The 17,796-nt window shown below is 44.9% G+C and overlaps 1 long non-coding RNA gene across 1 annotated transcript in view; it reads left to right on the forward strand.

The window, feature by feature from the left end:
- The first annotated feature begins 11,646 nt into the window (after positions 1-11,646).
- LOC146006922 (uncharacterized) overlaps positions 11,647-17,796 on the forward strand; it is a 49,754-nt gene continuing 43,604 nt past the window's right edge. Inside the window, exon 1 of the long non-coding RNA XR_014444126.1 lies at positions 11,647-11,706. This is a non-coding gene — a long non-coding RNA (uncharacterized LOC146006922). The remainder of the gene's footprint in view (positions 11,707-17,796) is intronic.

A 17,796-nucleotide genomic window follows, 5' to 3' on the forward strand; every position in this document is an offset into this window, starting at 1 on the left:
GGGTTTTACCGCATTTTCCCTTTAGTACATCCCGCCCTAAGTGTCCTAAAGTTCTTGACAAGGTTCAATGTATTTACTATACACCAATAGCAGCATGGGCTCTTGCCTGAGTTGGTGGGGTGTGCGCTAGTTGAGCTGGTAGACAAGTAGGCTAGTGATACACTATATGGGCTTGTTACTCGCTCGCTTTAATCAGGAGCTAGAGTGTTTCAGTGTTGTTTGTTCAGCACAGTGTGGTCGCACCTTTGGTACAGGTATGTTAAATATGTGTAAGTCAACCAAACATGATAAAATTGCTTGTGAACAAACATGTTTAAATATTTTAACATATATGAATTTTCAGTGTCATAAGCAGATGTAGGAATCCTTTGTTAGACATGTGATTGCAATAATGTGATTGGTGGCATCTTACATCCAGAGTGTAGTAAAATCCAATTCATAGCAGATCAGAAAGTGGTAAAGTTATGTATTTTGGGTACAATACAAAGATTGTGTGCAAAATAGTGGCCATGGCCTTAGGACATTGCTGAAACATCCTTGTAGCTGTTAGATGTGGTTTATGTATTTTTATCATAAATACAAAAACTATGTTTGTATTAGAGTGAAAAGGTTGACACAGGTCGACTTGTGTAGATTGAGTGTGCTGCTGTTTAAAGTATATGAAAACACTTACTGAATGTGTGTAAATGGTTTCCAAATACCTACCTTAGCATATATAAGCAGGTCTTAAAAAGAATCTTAACTAAAATGAAACCAACCTTTACCTGTAGAGAAGTGTAGAAAGATATGCTTCCAATGTGTTTGAGTGCCGTGTGTGGCTTGCAGGTAGTGAAATCATGGTTTTCACTTAATAGGCTGCAGCATTGCTTATTACATTCAGGTGTATGTGTTTGAGTAGTAATCAGCGTTAATTAGCAGACCCAGGCGTTCGCTCTTATGCGTTATCTGTAGGGGTGGTCTGGAGGTGGCGGCCGCCTGTTTTGTGTCCGAAATGCACGGTGCTTTCGCCGATCGAGCGGTAGTAGCACCGTACATTTTTTGTGCACACCCCCGTGTACGCCCATGTTTACGCCCAGTTTCCCTCATTATTTCGGCCGCTCCCCTCAACACGCCCATATGCCGCCCACAATGACCGTACTCTTGCGGTCAGGTTTTTTCGCACGGAAAGACCTGTCCGTGAGCATTGTGGAGTCGTCGCGCCTGCGCATTACGGAAGGTACGCATGCGCAGAAAAAAACAAAACAGGAACGTACGCTTACGGCCCAGCCGCCCGAACCAGAATAAACCCCTGAATCACTGAAATAATTGTGATCGCTAACAATACAGTATATGTACACACTAATGCTGCTTTCCCACTGCAGACCCGTTTTAAGTTACAGGTAATCTTAAACGGTATTTAGCATTCCCACTGCAGCAGATTACAGTTTTAAATGCCATTTAAGTACCATTCCCATTGCAGGTAAAACGTTTTAGCTCTTCAAAACGTTTTTACAAATGAGTGCCTGTGACTTTAATGGGCTTTTCAGGGTTGTGGGGAGTGTCACAACACAGGCAACAACCAATCGCTTGAATTGTAGCCTGTTAACATTAAGAATACCGTTTAAGATGCATTCCCATTGCCTCTTAAACGGTAGATTACCGTTTAAAACACTGCTTTGAAAACGGGTTGAAATACCGTTTAACTTTAAACGGTATTTCAACTCTGGCGCTTTCCCACTGCAGCCTTAAACGGTATTTTGCCCTCAAAAATCGGCAATATACCGTTTTAAGGCTGCAGTGGGAAAGGGGCATAAAAGGCAGCACAAATGGCATAAATTGCATAGTGCACTAGTTGAATAGTCCTTAACTGAATAGGTAGTTCAGTCCAGTGTTCCCTCTAAGCTGTGCGCGTGTGCGCGCGCACACAACCTGACGAGCATGCGCACAGACATTACAACAGAGCGCACAAAGCAGCAGTGGTCCCTTTTTGCAGTTGTGGACTCAATTAATGTGTTTTACCCATTAACTACATTGTGTGCTGTGTTTTGAATGTTTAAATGTTTTGAATGTTTAATATAATCTTAAAGTAAAGTTAACACAAATGCTTAACATCGTTTTCCAGTTAAGTGACGCACAAAAAATGTAATTTCCTTCCAAAGTTGCACAGCCAATATATTTTGCCGCACACAGCCTTCATAAAATTAGAGGGAACATTGGTTCAGTCCCTAAATTACGCAATTCAGGTTAAATGTACCTTATATTGTCATGTGCACAGTAAATGTACGTCGCTGGTAATGGCAAGGTCTAGGTTTAGTTTATATTCCTGAGACACCTTACACTAGCAGGGGTCCAGTGTTATCCCAACGTAGACCCTATTCAAAGCTGTAGAGTTACACCGACTTCTGCACGTGGGGATTACCTTTGATGTTGCTGGTAAACGATTACACCAATATAACTGCGTAAACATTAGTTACTTGTCCTGTGATCTCTGAGGGTAGCACAAGAATTAAATATGGGCTATATTCTCCGTGTGGCTGAGCAGATCAACTGGCTTAAATAAAATGTCTCAAATAGCAGATAGGTCTTCTTGGGATAAACATGGAATCGGTGAAGAGGGTATCTTTATCTTCAGACAGTAAGGGCGGGATGTATTAATATACATTGCCGCCCTTCGCCGGCTGTCCACCACGATGCCGCCGCATATGTACTAACATATGCCGCTGGCATCGCGGTGCGGTAACGGAGCCCCCCCGCGATACCTGTACTCTGGTCCACGGGGGTCTCCGTCACCTCCCAGATGGCTCCTGATGCCTACACGCCTCCTCCTCCCCCCTGCAGCCGGAAGGACGTCCGGCTGCGGTGATAGGGGGAGGAAGGGCTTACCTCCTGGGGTCCAGGAGGACCTGCAAGAAGGTAAGCCCAAGGGAGGGGCGGGGTTGTGGCGACGCGGCGGGCGGCGAAAAGAAGCCAATAGGCTTCTATAGGGTATCACCACCCAAAGGTGGCAATACCCTGCCCTGCGATAACGGTGCGGCCGGGTAATAGTACATAGGAAAATGCGGTAAAACGGGGGTTTTACCGCATTTTCCCTTTAGTACATCCCGCCCTAAGTGTCCTAAAGTTCTTGACAAGGTTCAATGTATTTACTATACACCAATAGCAGCATGGGCTCTTGCCTGAATTGGTGGGGTGTGCGCTAGTTGAGCTGATAGACAAGTAGGCTAGTGATACACTATATGGGCTTGTTACTCGCTCGCTTTAATCAGGAGCTAGAGTGTTTCAGTGTTGTTTGTTCAGCACAGTGTGGTCGCACCTTTGGTACAGGTATGTTAAATATGTGTAAGTCAACCAAACATGCTAAAATTGCTTGTGAACAAACATGTTTAAATATTGTAACATATATGAGTTTTCGGTACTCTTTACTTAGTGCGGCGCCCGTCGCGGGCATCGCGGGTACATTAATGTATGGCCGCGACGCGACCGACGCGATGCCCGCGATTTGCCATTGAAATCAATGTAAAACATAAAAATCGTGTCGGTCGCGTCGCGGCCGGCCATAAACGTACCCGCGATGCCCGCGACGCGATGCTCACGATTTCCCATAGGGAACAATGTTAAAAGTCGCGATGGACCCGATTTTAGTGTTAAATGGCTCAATCAACCCGATTTGGCCATAGGAATCAATGTTAAATGGGCCACAGAGCCCATTAACCCTTAATTGTCCCCCCAAATTTTTAACGCCACCCCACGATCCACGCGAACCCGAAGCGTGGCGAGCGCAGCGAGCCCGCGAGGGGCGGCGGTACGCGTCCTCCGACCTTTTCATGCCCTACTATCCACGTCGGCGTGGTGTGAGAATATAATAGTGTGGCGAGCGCAGCGAGCCACCGAGCCCGAAGCGTGGCGAGCGCAGCGAGCCCCGCGAGGGGACGCGGATACCTTCACAGGTAGACGCGTCCCCTCGCGGGCTTCACAGGTGTCCGTGGCGACCCGGACACCTGTGAAGCCCGCGAGGGGACGCGTCTACCTGTGAAGGTATCCGCGTCCCCTCGCGGGGCTCGCTGCGCTCGCCACGCTTCGGGCTCGGTGGCTCGCTGCGCTCGCCACACTATTATATTCTCACACCACGCCGACGTGGATAGTAGGGCATGAAAAGGTCGGAGGACGCGTACCGTCGCCCCTCGCGGGCTCGCTGCGCTCGCCACGCTTCGGGTTCGCGTGGATCGTGGGGTGGCGTTAAAATTTTTTGGGGACATTTAAGGGTTAATTGGGCCTAATTCAGGGTTAATATGGCCAAATTGGGTCAATTGAGCCATTTAACAGTGAAATCGCGGTCAATCAGCATTTTTTAACATTGTTCCCTATGGGAAAATCGCGGTGATCGCGGTCATCGCGGGCATCGCGACCATCCAATTTTACCCGCGATGCCCGCGATTACCGCGATCACCGCGATTTTTACCCGCGATGACCACGATTTTGATCGGTGGCGCCGTGCTAAGTAAAGAGTACCGAGTTTTCAGTGTCATAAGCAGATGTAGGAATCCTTTGTTAGACATGTGATTGCAATAATGTGATTGGTGGCATCTTACATCCAGAGTGTAGTAAAATCCAATTCATAGCAGATCAGAAAGTGGTAAAGTTATGTATTTTGGGTACAATACAAAGATTGTGTGCAAAATAGTGGCCATGGCCTTAGGACATTGCTGAAACATCCTTGTAGCTGTTAGATGTGGTTTATGTATTTTTATCATAAATACAAAAACTATGTTTGTATTAGAGTGAAAAGGTTGACACAGGTCGACTTGTGTAGATTGAGTGTGCTGCTGTTTAAAGTATATGAAAACACTTACTGAATGTGTGTAAATGGTTTCCAAATACCTACCTTAGCATATATAAGCAGGTCTTAAAAAGAATCTTAACTAAAATGAAACCAACCTTTACATGTAGAGAAGTGTAGAAAGATATGCTTCCAATGTGTTTGAGTGCCGTGTGTGGCTTGCAGGTAGTGAAATCATGGTTTTCACTTAATAGGCTGCAGCATTGCTTATTACATTCAGGTGTATGTGTTTGAGTAGTAATCAGCGTTAATTAGCAGACCCAGGCGTTCGCTCTTATGCGTTATCTGTAGGGGTGGTCTGGAGGTGGCGGTGGCGGCCGCCTGTTTTGTGTCCGAAATGCATGGTGCTTTCGCCAATCAAGCGGTAGTAGCACCGTACATTTTTTGTGCATGCCCATGTTTTGTGTACGCCCATGTTTACGCCCAGTTTCCCTCATTATTTCGTCCGCTCCCCTCAACACACCCATATGCCACTCACAATGACCGTACTCTTGCGGACAGGTTTTTTCGCACGGAAAGACCCATCCGTGAGCATTGTGGAGTCGTCGCGCCTGCGCATTACGGAAGGTACGCATGCGCAGATAAAAAAAAAAGGAACGTACGCTTACGGCCCAGCCGCCCGAACCAGAATAAACTCCTCAATCACTGAAATAATCGTGATCGCTAACAATGCAGTATATGTACACACTAAAAGGCAGCACAAAAATGTATATGCTGAACTTAAACGTGTAAAGAGTGATCAGTAGTGAGATAATCAATAGCACTAATCACAAACTGAAACAGCAGGCAAATTACAAGGCTCATATAACTATTAACCCCATTCTGAGGAAAATAACTTACCATCAGTAGAGATAGACTATTTGAGATAAAATATGTGCAGCTGTAATTGTGCTTAGTGACCACAAGAGGTCAGCAGATCAAAAAAAGACCCCGTATGATATCTGTATATTCTGAATACCCTGCTACATAAACTGTTACAAAATAAACAGTAACAATAATCTCAGGGGAGAAGTATCCAAATGTATGAATAATACAACAGACACAGTTCTGGACATTATGTCATTTATTTGAAACAGTGTATTACTCAATACTAGAAGAAGAGGAACAGAGCTATATTATTATTGTGTAGCTAACAGTAAAGCTGGGTACACATATGTACAATTTCCTTTTTCTTGCGACCGTTCGATCGACCGAATACACGTTCGGCCGTCCAAAACATACGACCGTTCTGCGCGTACACATATGTACAATTTTACTTGCGACGTCCGATGTACTCCCGTCCAAACAATCGCAAGAAGAAGTATATGAGAGACCCTGTAACCCTTTGCCTGCTGTTTTAACTAATGTCTGTTTAATGCCTCACTGCTCAACACTTTAGACGCATCACTTTAAGACATTAATCAATGTTGAAGTTTTAATAGAGTGGGCTGGAAGCTCTTTTCAGGGCACCATAAAACACTATTAAAACTTCAACATTGATTAATGTCTTAAAGTGATGCGTCTAAAGTGTTGAGCAGTGAGACATTAAACACACATTAGTTAAAACAGCAGGCAAAGGGTTACATGGTCTCTCATAATGCAGCATACCACCGTGCTTTGTCAAACTGTCAAGCATATCGATCGAAGGTGTGTACACACTTCACTTTTGTTCCGATATGGAGCCGTCCTGTCGGATGAAATATTAAGCAGCAAAGAACCTTCGACCGACCGACCGTGGACGGCCAAGAGCGTTTTTGGCCGTTTATCGGTCGCACAGCAGCAATTGGGACAGCGTACACACCTATACAATCGAACGGCCGTTTGCCCCCAGATTGGAAGAACGGCCCGACGATTGTATATATGTGTACCCAGCTTTAGACATAGAATTCAAGACCTAGTTTTAATCTTTACACACACCTTTTCATTCTTCATAAAGTGCCGTAACGGCACGTCACATTATATGTATGTTCGTCTTACGTGTGTCCTAATAATTTTAACCCCTTAAAAATTTCACAACAAATAAGGTGGGACATTATCCGTGAACCTATACATTAAAAGAACACGGACAAAACTCCCCCTTATCTTTTAAACGAATTAAACAATAAAGTACCAAATCCTTTAAAAAAATTCTTAGGTGTGCATCCACAGCGCAATTTATTTTCTTCTTCTTCATATACTATACACAGTTTCCACATCTGTCCCCTTTATAAATGGACCCACCTCAAACAGAGGCCCTCTATGCCTCAAAAGGTATCTTTGTATTCCTCCTTAATCGGGATATCACAGACACTCGATGTCAAGACTCCATCTGTAAAAAAAGGTGATTTATTCCACATGAAAAATACATACATGGTACATCAAAACGAGTATATAACATCCAAAAAATTATCAAAAATAAAAAACACCAAATGTTGTAGAGATACTACTGAACTCCACCTGTATCCGGAGAAGCATGAGACAGTCCTAGATGGAAAAAGGTAGGTCTCAAACAACATGTTTTGGGCATTCAAATAGCCCCTTTTCAAGGTGTAGAGGGTGTATCCCAAGTGCTGTTATTTATACCAGATAGCAAACCCATGGGTGTAAGCAGTGCCAGATTAAGCCTACAGGGGGCCCAGAGTACTTTAGACAGGGGGCCCCCTTGCACTTGTCATTACTGGCCGCAAACTGCATGCTGGAATATTACACTGTCAAAACACAGAGTAAAAGGCAGTATAAACTTGGTCAATGGGTAACTGCAGGGGATATACGGTACGGTACGCGTCCTCCGACCTTTTCATACCCCCACTATCCACATCGGCGTGGAGTTGAGAATAGAATAGTGTGGCGAGCGCAGCGAGCCACCGAGCCCGAAGCGTGGCGAGCGCAGCGAGCCCCGCGCGGGGACGCGGATACCTTCACCGGTAAATGCATCCCTTCGCGGGCTTCACAGGTATCCGCTGCGCTCGCCACGCTTCGGGCTCGGTGGCTCGCTGCGCTCGCCACACTAATCTATTCTCAACTCCACGCCGACGTGGATAGTGGGGGTATGAAAAGGTCGGAGGACGCGTACCGCCGCCCCTCGCGGGCTCGCTGCGCTCGACACGCTTTGGGTTGACGTTGATCTTGGGGTGGCGTTAACTATTTTTGGGGGGCCATTTCACTGGTCAGCGGGGTTTTTGGGGTTCTCTGGCCCATTTAACATTGTTCCCTATGTTGATTTGGTTAAATTGAGGCATTTTACATTGTTCCCTATGGGAAATCGCGGGCATCGCGTCGGTACCATCTTATGCTTTTTTTGGCCGCATACGATGCGACCGACGCGATTTTGACTTTTTCAATGCATTTCAATGGGAAATCGCGGGCATCGCGTCAGTCGCATCGTGGACCATTAAAAATTACCCGCGATTGTGGCCGTGCTAGGAAACAAGTACCGAAAACGTTTTTAAAAATGGGTCAGACAGCCTTAACCCCTTTCACACCGCATATCTTAAACGGTATATTACCTGTTTAAGTGCGGTCTGAAAGGGGTATTACCTTTTCAATGCTTTTCTGTCCCATCACATTACACAGGGACACGGAAACGGGTAGGACCCTGCTTTTTAACTGTTTTGAATTACCAGTTTTCTTGAACTGGTAAATTCAAAACGGACCTTTCACACTGCACATATTACCGTTTTGAAATTGTAAAAAAAATGCATTTTATCCGGTAAAAAGTGCGGTCTGAAAGGGGTATGTGTGATTTTATAAAAACATTTAAGTTCAAATCTTTGGGTTCAATGGTTTTTAATTCATTTTTTTCATTTCTGTAGTCTTTTTTTCTCTGTCATTGACCTTCGAGTTGTTTGCTATGGTTCTAATCCCACAGAAATATGAAATATGTTTCATATCACTATCGTGTGATTTTTTAAAGTGACATGACAAATTATGTGACTCCACCCCCTTTTTATGTTGCGACAATGTTTGCCTAGTCAGATTTTCAAAGATCTAATGGTCTTGCCGACATATTGTTTTTTTACACGTGTTCTAAAATATATATATACTAAATTTCATGTGACAAGTCATAAACTCATACTATACACTCTTCCAGTTTGTGCAGACTTATATTGGTGTACCACTGCTTCATCATTTTTACATAGGATTGGATTTTATGGGGTTATGTATAGTGGGTGTGTTTATGGCGCTTCTTACAATCTTACAATCCTGTATAAAAATCTGGGTTTAGTATCCAGATATTTATTAAACGTTGGTGTTTTAATATCCCTCAGTATTTTTTTACTCATCACCCACATTGCCTCCACTAATGACAGTCCCTGGTTGGATCCCCTGGGGATGGTTGTTGCCATCTCTGTTCAGCCGTGACCGGCTCTTGTGCCTCCACCTCTTGTGTCCCTGCCGAGTTGGGCATTACGGCATGCGGCATAATGTGTAATGGGAAATATGGTGTGCTGCAATGTGTTATGGCATTATGTTGTGCAACAATATGTAATGGGCATTATGGTGTGTGTCATAATGTGTAATGGGCAATACAGTGTGCTGCATAATGTGTAATGGGCATTTAGATGTGCGGCATAATGTGTATTGGGCATAAGTTGTGCAACAATATGTAATATGCATTATGGTGTGCGACATAATGGTGTGCAGCATAATTTGCATTGGGCATTACAGTGTGCTGCATAATGTGTAATGGGCACTACAGTGTGTGGCATAATGTATAATGGGTACTGCAGTGTGGGACAATGTGTAATGGGCATTACAGTGTGCATAAACCTGGTGCAGTGTGTCTAAAGAGCTCTTTCAGATCGATAAGCGGGGTTGGACACTTTCACACTAAACCCGTGTCACCCATTTTACGGATTTAACCCTTCTTATAACCTGGGTTGGTCTACCCTGGTTATTCAATTTGGTGCTTTCACATTGCACCTCGACCTGCTAATAACCAAGGTTAAAAATGCGATCTGAAAAGGGTATAAGGGGCTCTACCTGGCGCAATGTGTAAAAATTACACTACTATATGGTGTAATGTGAATAATGGACACTACTGTGACACTATTATGTGTCCACACCACTTTCCAAAAACGCAATGCCCTAAATTTTTGGTGCCCACCTTCAGCGCACACTGCTCCTCTTTTGAGTATGGGGAGGGCCGAAGCATATTATTGTACCTGGGCCCACAACTCGCTAGTTTCGCCTCTGGGTTAATTTCAACCTCATTTCAAGTGAATGCACCACGTATTTATTGCAGTGTCCCACCCAAAGCTTCTTAAGGAATAGCAGTGTTGCTTGACTCAATTGTAACTATATGGAGGAGTAATGGTATTGTCATAATTTATCATTTATGCCAACTGGATTAAGAATCATATAAACCTAAACCTCCTGTGGCTAATACTGGCAGAAGAAAGGAAAGTTGCCATTCAGTGGTATAGTATACTAGCCCATCTGATCCCATGTTACGGTGTCTGAGAAACTAAATCTCATAGGGCGGGATGTACAAAAGGGAAAATGCGGTAAAAGTTGGGAGTCCCCCATGCCACATGCTGAGCAGTGCTAAATAGATGCTATTACCGCAGCCAGAGGGGCCTCTGGGCCATGCCCCCACAGCATCAAAATGGGGGCATGGCCTCACGGGAAGATACGCTTATATAGGCCATGCACCCTAATTTCGGCGATACGTTTGTCCCTTTTCCCTGTACCTGGAAATTGGCAGGTATGCAGATCTGTTGATTCACTGTCTGACATTCACAGTACTTCAGACCGGAAGGTCAATGTTTAAAAGGAACAGAATAAAGCAAAGTGATTAATTACTTTTGTCTTCATTTGGAGTACGAGCACATACCCGATAACAACCTCTCTGCGAAAACATTAAAGGAATCACCAGTAAGAAAGAACTACAGTAAGTAGTGCTTTATTTAAGGGTGTCAAATATGCTTCAAGTTTTTGTTTAAAGTTTAAACCAATTAAAAGTATGATGTGGCCCTAAGGTATGGGGACACTCGTAACAGTGTGTTCTGTAAATAACAGCTGATATCATCACCTGAAATCAATTGTGACAGGTATCTAGGCAATATGGGTAAGACATGTAATAAGGCTGTACTGTTAAATAAGGGGCATACTTTATGTAATAGGGTGCGAGCTGCAGGCTGTACAGGAATCCAAGTTTGATTTGCCTTGTAAATGATTGCAGCTTAAGAAATCTGTCCAGACTCCCAGAATTCCTGCACAGCCTGACCGTACATAGGGGCTCATTCAGACCAACTTTACTCCAACCATCCAACTAGTTGCTTGGATGGAATAAAAATATGGTACTGGATGGGAGAAAATGTAATATTTACTTACAAGATCTGTAAAAGGACAAAAACTGTCGCTCAGACACGGTACTGTAGTTCAACCTGTTTGATTTAAACAAATTGACTGAATGTTTTTGTCCATTTTCCTGGGTTTGTGAGCACATTTCTGATTGTCCTTTGCCCCCATACAGTACTATATTTTTATTCCATCCAAACAACTAGTTGGATGGTTGGAGGAAAGTTGGTCTGATGTATATGTAACCCTTGGTTACCAAGTATATAGAAATATATATAGCGTTATGTATAGCATCACCTGTGTACTAGCTGACTTTATCGGTTTTATGTAATTTTATATATCTTAACGGTTTTTGTAATATAATACAATGCTTATTGCCTGTATTCTCTGTTAATGCTATGGTATATGTTTATGGATTCATTCATATATGGAAGGGCTCATGGAAAGGAGAAGGCTGAGAATAAGAGGATGTAACAGCCCAGAATGTTGTATAGTGTTCATACAGCTGGGACTAATAAAGCTTTGTATCCCCTTGGAAATGGAGCAGCCAGTTTCCCTGAGGGGAGAGTCTGAGGTAACTGTCAGCAAGGCTGGAGCCCACACCATCGGCTCCAGAGTTCCCCCAAATAGTAGGTGCTGGTAAATGGATTGAGTCCCATCAGTATTACCTGGGCAGGAGAGGAAGTGATGCTGATCACAGCAGGAAGCCTTCCCCCATTTCCACAGCAGCCCCAGAGAAGCAGTTCAGGCATACCTCCCAACTTTTGTCCGTATGAAATAGGGACACTCGCGCCCGAAAAGGGGGCGGGGCGTATGCAAATGAGGGTGCGGCTTATGCTAATTAGCCGCGACCTCATTTTCATACGAGAATAGACGCTGTGCGCATGCGTACAGCGTCTACTCTACTAGATTGGGGGTCTCCCAACTGTCACCCCCCGCAGCGGGACAATGCCTGCCACGGGTGGGACAGCGGGACAGTACCCGAAAATCGGGACTGTCCCTCTAAAATCGTGACAGTTGGGAGGTATGGTTCAGGTGACAGCTAGCAGCTGGGGGAGAGGGCCTATGTGGGACTGCAGATCACCCATTCTGTGACAGAGTACAAGTCCAGCTAGTGACACTATCTATGTAAATAAGACAGCAGGGAGTGACTGGAGGGGATTACAAGGAGGTAAAGGAACAGACTGAGGGTGCTGGAAAACATAAAGACTCCAAAGCTAGCGCTTGTGAGTTTGATGAATTCAATGACAGACTTTATTGTACAAAGGAGAAAATATATTTATATATAGTTAGCATCCCAGTGTTACAAAGAAGCAGTTACTGACTGGAGCGGCTATGACCAGGAGTGACAGGCAGCATCCTCACAGTCTGCAGTAGCAGATTAACAAGGCTATAGTCCGTGCAGCGGACCAGACAGTGTATAGCATACCTCAGAGACTATTTATATCTATAAAAGCTCATTCGCTGAGGAACTATAGTGAGGAGTAAATACTGCAGGAGTTCTGGTATTTACACTACAGAGATTGCAGATACTACAGAAACAATTTGTAACAGGTGGACAGATTGGCTAAGAGGACACAAATTATATAACCCTCATTAATCCGGTATCATATAGTAGCCAACCCAACACCTCTCCCTATACCCTTTGAGGAAAGGTTATCTAGGGGAAGAGCACCAGTTATACCCCCTGAGAGTAGAAATTATTATTTTCTCTGTCAAGATTACCATATTACTCAGTACCAAAAGACTGTGGATAGTATTGCTGTGGGCAGAAATTCACTTTCCTCCCTGCCTGAGAGGAAATCTCTATAACCTGTGGTAGACGGTAGCAGATTGAGTATCCCTGCTGCAGCCAGGGCCGGCAACAGAAATCTTGGGGCCCTGTACAATGTTATTTCTGGGGCCCCCCACCTAATCCCAAATCCACACAATGCTCTTCTGCATGAGCCTTAACCTTTCGCTGCTCCAGATCCTGCTTTCAGGTGCGGTCTTCTCTCTTTCTCAGTCCTGCTGGCTCCGGCTGCTGCTGGCCTGTACAGGAGCCAGAGACTGAGGCTTCAGCACCAGCGGTGGGTTAGGCTGTGCGCCTGCGGCACCAGGCCGTGTGCACACACAGAGTAGATGGCTCTGAGCGCCAAGTGGCAGGGCCCACACACAGTAGATGGCAGTGGCACACAGTGATTCAGTCAGACTCAGCCAAAAACAGATGGTAAACAGTAGACGGCCAGCCCGCAAGGGTCACTGACAAGTCAGCTTGTACAGACAGTGGCCGTACCCAGGCATGGAAGCTCTGGGGCCCTTTATATCTCTGGGGCCCGTCACACTTGTCCCCCTTGACCCCCCCCTGTCGCCTGCCCTGGCTGCAGCCACCAGCAAGATTGTATATTCATCTGAAAGAATAAGTACGGTAGCCTGGAGTAACCTGCAGCAGATTTATTCACTACCAAGTGTAGGGCTAGGGAAATAGACTATTAACCCTCTGTGAGCATCATCGGCAGGAGTTGTACACTAAAGTCTTCTTTACCTTATTGGAGCGGATTACAAATACTTTATCCTGACATTTTATATAAAGAGTCACTGTGCTCCCCAGCACACTTAACTTACAGGACTCAGGTCTGAACTGTTGTTGGCAAGGAGCATTACATAGTGGCACTAACAGGAATCCTAAAGAACAAGACACACATACAAGCGCTTTACCTTGACTAGTCAACTTTAGACATATTGTGCACAAGGTTAATGTATATATTATTGCGCAATAATAATTCTGAAAAGAACCCCTTCCTTTTGGTGGGTCTGTAGGGTAATTTATGATAAAAAAGTGAGGAGTTTAAGTTGAGTTGAATTTAATCTATACTATGGTTATTGGTTGCATCCATATACTGTAAGGTGGTATTACTTTTAAAGGCATAAGTATACCCGTCATGACCAACCTTGACATTGTAGTGTGAAATATACTGTGATTATTATCTACTTAGATAAAAATATATTGTTCAAGAGTGTATGTTTAATGAATATCATTACAGGTGATTCCCCAAGCTCACCCATATGGCTCTCATCCGCTATAAATATTAAATTCTAATCCGTTATTTCATTAATTGCTTGGGGTGGAGGCACTGAACCATCATATATTCTGACACGTGGAACCAGACAGCGTTACATATAGCCAGCATAAGTGCCGGTTGGGGACCCATTAAGTGGGCAGCAACATGTCTTTTTGGGGGGCGCATTCAGAAAAAACAGATGCGTGTCTGTCCGGTACTTTTTTTGGGTCAGGTCATGGTGTCTCTGTGTTATCACCTGCAGTGGCTGCAAGGGGAAAAATGGCGGCCCGGTGACTTCCTTCGCAACTAGGCTGCGCAGGCAGGGAGCTTCCCTAAAGAGGCAAGCACTTCTCCGAAGAGGTTGCAACGTTCCGATGCAATTGCAAAATTTTGCAATCATATCGTGGGTTGGGACCCGGCATGTGGGTTGGCCCTGCCCTTTGCTATGAGGCCCCCCCAGCATCCTGGAGGAAGCAGTTTTCCGGTCTCTCGCAAAACTACAGATGAACCTGAATCAGGCCCAATAGTTTCCATATGCATGCAGACAAGTGGATGCACAATCATATTCACATTACACCATATGCCCACAGTAGTAGTGCCCAGAGGCAGAACTCTGGGAGGCAATGAAGTCATCTGCCGCCGGGCTCCTGCTCTCAAGGGGGCACCTCTCTACCACTGCCAGTTTAAATCCATTAATTGAAAGCCATCAAAATCGCTTCTGTGGCTGAGTTCTGAAATATATATATGTGTTCTCCCTCTCTTTCTGTATATACATACAGTATATAATATATTTCATAACAGACTATATATATTTTGAATAACGTTGTGTTTGTGGGGTGGGCACCAATATTCATCTTGCCTCTGGGCAACTGGGACAAACTTACGCCACTGGTAGTGCCGCTTATACACATAATTTCCACAGCAGTAGTATCCATTACACAAAACATCCAGAGTAATAGTGCACCGTATACACCTAATGACTACAGTAGTAGTGCCCCTTATACACATAATGCCACAGTAGTTCCCCTTATACACATCTGTATATTTTACTCCAGCAGCTCATGGCCTTTGTGTCTCCAGCAGCTTCCTCACCTATCTGCGTCCTCTAACCTTGTCTTCAGTATGCGCAGAGCCTGTTCCTCTTAGTGGCACTTTTTCACTTCAGAGGCGGTGATGGCATGACATCACATACGCCGTGGCAGAAAAGGAAGCCACTGGGACAGGCGTTTCTGTTGGAATTACCATGCAGGGCTGTGGTGGAGATGGAGCTAGTTTCCCCTACCATTGAACTCAGGTCCACCCCATTCATTACCCACTTTAACCCCTGGACAGAGGGTATGTCAGAGACAGAGTGGTGTGGTGCATTAGATCAACACGCAAAGGATGGACATGGTAGAAAAGATCAACATGATTTTTCTCCCCTTTTTTTTGGCAATGCCGACAGCTGAGCACGTGGAACCCTAATCAGTGTACCACGTCCCCTCGCATGGCTCACTTCTCTCACCATACTTTGGGCTAATTCTTAGTCCACGTGAATGAAAAAGTAAAAAAAAAAACACACCTCCTGTTGACATTTTCACGTCAACTGTTTGCTTGTGTCGACCTTTTTTGTTTGTGTTGATCATATGCATGTTGAGCATCTTGTGTTGACCTTTTGACCCAAACATTGTAGCCCAACCATCTGGATGCAACAAAAGCTCTACAAGAGGTAATTGTGCTTCTTTATTTAATTGACACCGGGCAATAGGTATCAATAAAATACTACGGACCAGGTACTCTAAGCTTCAAAAGTGATAACATGGACAGTGATAAACAGCCAGCCAATCAGCTTCTGCTTGACATTTTTCAAATGCAGTCTGTGACATGGCAGGTAGGAGCTGATTGGCTGGCTGCTTATCACTCTACATTTTATCACCTTTGAAGCTTAGAGAATCTGGCTCTACATGTGTTATGCAATCTTTACTAATTAACTGCTAATAATACAATGATATAAAATAAGTGGCCACCTGTTAAAAATTTCCCGTGATTATAAATGGACTTTCAGGGATCAAAGTGCACCAATATCATAAACGCTTAAGACAAGAGGTGAGTGTATATAATTGCTCTTGCGTGGATTACTCCCAGCATGTGTGGCTAGATCAGCGGCCCTCTGTCAGTGGCTCCTTCTTGGTACAGACGTGAGGGCGTGTCCGGAGTGCACAGTCTTCGGCCCTCTGGCTGGACCGGTGTCGCACAGCTGCCTCAAATTGGAAATGATAGCTCACCGCACTGGTCGGCTCCTCCCCCTCGTCCCAGGACAGTTGAAATATAGCAAGCCTACAAAGGATGTAGATCTCTGTATTGGTATACCAATGGGTCAAACATAGGATGCTGCAAGAGCAACTGACGCGTTTCGGATTAGCCTCCAGCACTTTAGTTGAATTGTTTTTCCTATTGGTCCCCATAGAGAGACGCAAGTGTCCAATTTCACCACAGATAATTACACATTAATCTAAAATAATGTCTTTATTACTGAGAACCATTCAGGTAAAAATCCCATAATCTGGGTTTTTACCACATTTTGGTATGCAGGAAAACCCGCATGCCAGGTTTTCGCTGCAGGGGTATAGCCAGCAAAAGCTGGCAATACCCCATAGAAGCCTCTGGGCTTCTTTTCACGACCTGCCACCGCCCAGCACGGACCACCCCCCCCTCCACCCCGCACAGACCCTCACTGCTCCTCCCTCACCTGTGTCCGGGAAGCCTCTTCCTGTGTTACCTCCTCCCTAGCCCTGAACATCCCCTTCATGGTGCAGGGAGGAGGAGGAGGAGCAGCCGGGTAGGAGGAGGGAGGAGAGCTGCCCGGGACCCGCTCACCCCCGCTAGCTGCTTCGCAAAGGGCAGCTCTTATCGCAAGTGCTGCCCATTGCGATACTAATCGCATATGATAGAGCATGTGGGATTAGTATCGCTGCGGAGGCCAGCAGAGGGGGGCGGTAATGGCAGCGGTTGTTAGTGCATCCCGCCCATGGTGATATATTGGCTATGGCTGATTGTGACTATGAGATTTCCCCTTGAATTGCACGTCGATTGTGTTTATATGCAGTTGCAATTTTGACTATGTGCGATTTCGGCTATGGCCAAATATATATTGTATGCGATACAGTAATATATTGCTTTGCCCGCACAGTCTATTTTTACTCACCGGCCCCGCAGACCACGCATCGGTAATGCAAGCAGTAAACTGTGTGATTTTGCCTAACTTTTCTCATGATTTAGACTATATAGTCAAAAACGTAAGCCAAAATTGTACCGCATGTATGAAAAACTGTAAAGATTCAAATCAATTACGGAAAAGGTGCAAAAGTGACTGTACGCAAGACTTTGACCTACTGTAAAGTAATAAAACTTCAGTAGTTCAAAGTCTTGCTTTTGACGTTTTTTACATTGTGTTCATATTATATCCTGTTCCGTAAACCCATAAAAGGGGCATAGAGAATGTATACACTCTGTTCCTTATTCTGGTTGCTTCGCAATCGCCTGGCCTTTGCACAGGGACCAGTGGCGTAACTACCGATGGTGCAGGGGGCGCAGCTGCTATCAGGCCCGAGCAGTCCCCAGGGCTGGCAGATTCCCCCCTGCACCCAGTCACACCACTATCAAGACACGATGTCAGTCACTGACCTCAGGCACTTATAT

Source organism: Crinia signifera, chromosome 6, assembly GCF_055691185.1.
Source record: "Crinia signifera chromosome 6, ASM5569118v1, whole genome shotgun sequence".
Lineage (NCBI taxonomy): Eukaryota > Metazoa > Chordata > Amphibia > Anura > Myobatrachidae > Crinia > Crinia signifera.